The following is a 6,501-nucleotide window of genomic DNA, read 5'->3' as shown; positions in this document are numbered from 1 at the left end:
ACGCCAGCAAATTTCAACGATTAGGGAATGATCAGAAATGAAATATCAAGTAAGCTTGTTTTAAAATATTACCGTTAAGTAATACGATATAAATTATATTCATTTTAATCTGTTGGAATAAAACCTGAAACTTGTTTGCAGTTTCCACAAGAATTTTTGCGAAGCAAAGTCAAGAATGTAGTAGTAAAAATACCTTCAAAATGAAGTACCACCTTTTCTTGTTTTATTTTATTTTAGGGCTTCTGACCTTAAAAATAAGTATGAGTTGACCACATAGTTTTGAATTTTCGATAGGAGCTAAAATATAGAGGTGGATCCTTTTTTAAATCGACATTTTCTATTTGACATATAGCTCAATGATTAGTGACATCATCAGGCTCTAATTGGTGCTCGCAGACCCGTGATAATGATGTAGACGTAAAATTAGGTTAAAAAAATATTATTTAAGATTTTCGAAAACTTAACATCTATGTTTGCTATATCTAATATGTAACATGTTTCAACATCCCCATTCCTTCTTGACTTGACATAGATGCGTACCTTGTTATAAATAGAAGAAACCAATATTTGAAATTTCAAATTAACTAGACACAAGTGCAATTGCGCTTACCTTGCGGTTAGGAAGAGAAAGAACTTTACCGTAGACGGCGAAATATTCAGTTGTGTTTTCAGTTACGAGACTGATTTGATGTGGTGGTATGTTGTTTAAGCGAATGTGAATTTTAAATGCAAATAAACTTTTTTCGGGTATCTTATTTTAAAAGTAAATAGAATATTAACGGATAAAATATCACATTTTCGTCAAATCATGTAAGTAGATATTAGTTAAATATGAACAAATTAATAGCTAAAATTTTGAATTATCTAAACTTACTTTACAATAAATTCAACAGTTGTGATACTATTTTTTTGATATTCGTACATTATACTCTATATACAGGGTAAAGTCATAATTGCTCTTATTTTTATTTATGGGGCTATTTTTATAAGATGTGTAAAGTTGTACCTACTGACAATACTCATTTCAAATTAATAGCTGAAGATAATAAAATGCCTATAAGGAACAACAATTGATAAATTCATTTATTCTGATTTCAGTCCAAGTGATTGAGATCTGAGAATATTGATCGCCATTACGGTCCCTTCCTCGTTTGAATAGTCATGAACAAGTTTTCCCAAACTGATAGGCAAATCTTGTTAGATACAAATGCTTGGAATTAGAATTAGAAAACAAATTAGCCAGTATGGCATTAAAAATTCCAAATACCGTATTCCACAAAATACTCTATTAGGATCATCTTCCAGTGATTTTTGTAGAATGGATGCTATAAGAATTCGTATTACTGGCAATTAAATGAATGACCCAAACTGTCTTTCTGTTTTATTCACAGTATTTCGCGATATGTATAGCAGATTAAAAATTATTCACTGAAAAGATGCATAACTTTCGTTTTTCTTATTGCATTTAAACTAAGTTATAGTTTCTGGAACCGTTGGTTATACTTATTATGAACGCACTGTTTACACTACCACTACACCAACAATCATAATTACAGTATCTGGCGCACGTTTCGATAAGCAAATTATCATCTTCAGAGAGTGAAGGTTAACTACTACTGCTACTAACTTTGTTATCGAAACGCGCGTTACGAGAGAGAGAGAGAGATAGAGAGAAATGCTTTAATGTCAAAAAATTTTGGGCGAAGGTTGCCAACCAAAGATGGCACTTCAAGAAGAAGACACAGTATTGCACTTTCTAGGCGTGTGAAAAAAGTCAGCTTATTGCGAAAATTTAAGATGTCGATATTACGAAATTAGGAAATCCGTAACAAAACGTTATTAGAATAGGACGAAAGTGGAAAGAGAGAAGTATGTTTCTATATTGTAGAGGCGCCATTTTCAAGACTATATCCGCTTAAAGATTTGGAAAACTAAATTTGTGTTCTGCAATATGTAAAAATGAGAGTTTTATGGCCAATTTTTCAACCTAAAGTAAAACTGGAGGTAACTATGGCTTAAGCTCTAAAGTGAACCATGAATAAACAAAATTACTCTATTTCACAGGTCATAGTTGAACAGACATTTTTCTGTCAGTTCTCTCTCACGCGGAAATAAAACCAAAATTTTTCAGACAGTTATTTTGAAGTTGAGTTGGTGTAGAAAGTTGTATACACAAAAAAAACAAAGAACAAATAAGATCTCGCAATTTCTCTGGAAATGAAGTAGTGCTTATAGCTAACCTTGTGAAGAAATACAAAGAAACAGTGGGAACTAAAAAAAGTAATGAGGTAATTTGGAAAGAGAATAGAAAAGTTGGGCGGAGTTGGGCAATGGAATTTAATGATGAAAATAACAAAAAGCTGTCATGTTTTCGATAAAACTTCAACAAATTCAAAAAATAATTGGGAAAAATTGAAGATTTACTCTAAGGTGAATTGTTTTCTTCACGCTTCGACAATATTCATAATTTCTCATCATTATCGTGGAATACATCAAATATAAATTTCAAATCTTCAATCATTTTACCAAAACATTCATAATAGCGTAAAAATGTGAACCATTTGACAAAGTTATGTCCGGATTCTCCATTTCATATTAAACTACTAAGTTTGTTAATAAAAACTATCTATAAAACGTGAAAAAACCTTCTATGGTTTAAAGTAACTTTTAAGGATTAAACTTAGAGTATTAGTTTTAAATCCACATATTCCCTGAATTGCTTCCGGCCAGGATACATTTGAGAGTTATCCTCATCTCTTTTAAGGAAAATCCAGAGATGACGTCATATTTATTAATTGGGATGTATAAAATCGTGATTGAAAATATCAATTGATGGAAGGACTGTTCAGAAACTACAACCTTGAATAATCACAATTACATACCAGATAATTGCGGAGAATTAGATTATAGCTTCCGAACGTCGCGTTTAAACATGTTATACAAGATTTATATTACTATTTTGTGCATTTGTGTATTTTTTCACTTATATCCATTAATTCAAAATATGAAAAGATACGACAAAAAAAACAGAACATTTTAATAGCTGTTTATGAATCTTAAGTTTGAATTATAATAAATTATAATAATGAGATACAAAAAATCTTGTTTATGAAAGAAATTTGTTGATTGCGGCAAAAAAATAATTATAGGAATATTTTTAGATCTATTTCGAATTATATTTTTTTACTTATTAAACATGTAAATATCATCTATTACCAGACGTCGAATTTTGTAAACAAGTACATTTTTTATGCAGCTGTAATTTACAGTAGTCCCAGAAGATACCTGACAGAATTTCTATCTAATCCACAAACGGCTATAACCAGCCAATGTGAAGAAAAATTAATTGGGTACAGTGAACATAGTATAGTAACCAAATAGTTAACCTTCGACATGTCGTCGCAATTGCCCTATTAATCTGATTATCTATTTAGTTTCTTCTGTTTCGCACTCAGACCCAGACCCAGAATTTTGTAGGCTAAGAAATACGTTTTCTCGAGTTTTGTGAGCCTCGGTAGCAGCGAAGACATACTCCTTCGACTTTAATTCCGCTCAGCAAAGCCACATATTTGGGGCTGAATTTGACAAATATTGTGAATAGGAGAGCAGTTAGTAGCCCGATTCGACCAATTTGGTTGTGGCTAAAGCGAACGTGTGAACCGGTTCGTTATCATTGATGAAGAGTACTTCTTATTCTTCAAATTGAGCCATTTTCTCCATTTGGCGTCCAATCGGCTCAATAATTCGATATAGCACAGCATTGTGAGCGTTTTGCTCTTCCGGTTAGTTGAAGGTGTACACACCGTTTGAATCTCACAAAACGGTGGCCTTCAATTCTCCTGCAGAATAAAATAATCTTCGCTTTTTCCAGGGCACATTGGTCGAATGAAGTCCACTGTTTGGACTGTTCCATTGTCTTTGATTAATTTTTCATTAAATTGAACCGATATACTGTTTTAAACCATACATTGGTGAGGAGATAAAGAATATGCTTATTTAGATCGTATCCTGAGCCGCAGAAAGCAATTGGCATTAGAAAAATGGAGACAAATCATGTCAATGAAAACGCCTCATTGCAGTTCTGCACTACGTCATTGTATCCAATTATTCCCTACTAGTTATTTGGAATAAAATTTACCAAATATTGAGTTTAAAAGATGCTTCTTTCTATACAATTGTAACGGAAATGGATCAAATCATTGATCTTAGCCAACGCGGCCGTTTTTTTTGAATTTAACAAAGAATGCGACGTTTTGACTTTCGTCGCGGAGTTAATTAGTGTTGATAAGACATGCGAATGAAAATGAGAGAGTGGTTATGCGCTGGTAACATGATAGTGCAAAAATTCAAGCCAGCATGCATAAGAAATTTACATATAAGAATGCTGCATTGTTGAAGATGTATATTAATTTGAGTATCAGCTATAGAAAATGCTTTTTTGTATTCCAAGTTTTTTGTTTCTAAGCTATCGTTATTTTTAAACCAAGAAATCTTCATATAATTTTGTATATCGTTTCTAATCACTTACCAGAAAAACTGGCGGTCTCCTCATTGCTAGAAGAAAGGTCTAAACAGCAGGGGAACAATATTAACTTTTCTAAAAATGTTACCACTAAATGTGTCTTTGTAACGAAGTAGTTGCTTACTTAAAACGTGTAATGATACCCACGGTTTATACTCCTAAATTTATATTATAGTTCAAATAGTTTTATAGATATATACACTTCCGGCCACCATTTCGAAACACAATAGATCACCTTCATCATGAATATCAAAATAAGAATAAAATTAAACTAGAACTTTGTTCTGATAAGAAAAATTAACTTTTCCCAAGTCATTACATATCAAATATATAGCAGTAGTCAATTAAATTATTTGTAGTTTTATTAGAATTTACAAAATAGAGCTATAAATTTTACTCAAATTATTCAGGTTTTTGTTTATCATTTATAGCTTATTCGTTTCAAAAATGTGAACCATTTCTAAGAATTCTCTTTTTTGTGTACTAAATTCCGTTCCAACAATTTTTGGATTTTCATAATTGGATTTTTGTTTTTTTGATATTTCATGGTTCGTTAATGCAGTTTTATTTTTTTTTATCGTATTGATGACCTTTTAGTCTATTTTCTAAATACTGAGATGTCTGCCCTATGTAAACAGCGTCACAATTAGTAAAAGGCACTTGATATAGAATATTACTTCTTTCGTTTTTTGGTGTTTTAGATTTGAATTCAGTGAAATATTTGGAAAAAGTATTATGTCCTTTATGACTTATATTAATATCATATTTTTTAAATAATTCTATAGTTGTTGGGAAAGTTCTTTTACATATGGTAAGGAAAAATGTTTCTTGTTTTGTTTTTACATTGATTGTAGTATCTGTTTATCCTTTCCTTGAATATGTTATTTCTCATGTTTTTTTCGGATAATTATTTTCTTTCAATGCAGTTTTTGCTTTCTGAATAGCTAAGCAACTTAATTCAGGATCTAATAGTTGGAGTTCTATAGCTCTTATAAATTCGTTTTGAGGTATCTTTGTTTATTCTTCAATTTTGTCCCATTTTCTATGAATATATTTTTCACAATGATCATTATTTTGGTTTTGATAAGAATTCGTAGAGTCTTGTTTAATTTTTTTGTAAGTTGTCTTATCGTTTAATAATTTCATCATTTTATCATTATAATTTTTTGATTTCATTCTTGGATCGATTTCATTGGAAAAAATCTGTTTTTTTTTATTGTGAAACTTGGCACAGGTGATTCAATTTGGAAGGTTTACTCTAGGGTATTTGTTCATTCTACATTTTTTCCATTGTTGATTCTACACCAAACGGTTGGTATATTGCTTATGCTTTCTCTGTCTCCTTTTTACCGTTTCTAGCCTTTCGTTTCGACTTGCATTAATAAATTTTCAATTTTTGACGACAGAATAGACATATTTTCATTCAAAGACCGATTTTGGTATCCTTTCTAAGCAACTATAATCTAATTTTGTTCCTCACATACAAAATCTCCCTTTTATGTCCTAATTTCTTTTCGATTCCATAACCACATGTATACTTACATTGTAATTGCAATCGTTTGGAAAGTGAGTTTTCTCGGTTAAGGCGATATAAAAACATTTAAAGTTTCATGCCTTACTTAGTTAAAATATAAATAATCCACATCATTAAATAATAACCTTCGTAGCAAAAGATATAAACGACACACTTGCCTGTACGGTAATTTACCTTGACTCAAATCACGCGTTGTATAGATCGTTTGCTAATTTGTATCTTAAAATTCAACAAACTCCATTTCGCACACCGAATTTTTAACATTTATTTAGGTTTTTTCGTCTGTAAAATGCATCTATTTGAAAATAATTGATTTGGGATAGAAAAATACGATGAATGAATTATTATATTTTAACCCGTTTCTGTATGTTAGTCTGCTTCTATAGCTACCGTATATTTGGTTGAAATATCTTCTGGAGTGACATAAGTTCAGATGCTTGAAATT

The sequence above is a fragment of the Diorhabda carinulata genome, chromosome 7, assembly GCF_026250575.1.
Source record: "Diorhabda carinulata isolate Delta chromosome 7, icDioCari1.1, whole genome shotgun sequence".
Taxonomy (NCBI): Eukaryota; Metazoa; Arthropoda; class Insecta; order Coleoptera; family Chrysomelidae; genus Diorhabda; species Diorhabda carinulata.
Note: the sequence above shows the minus strand (reverse complement) of the source record.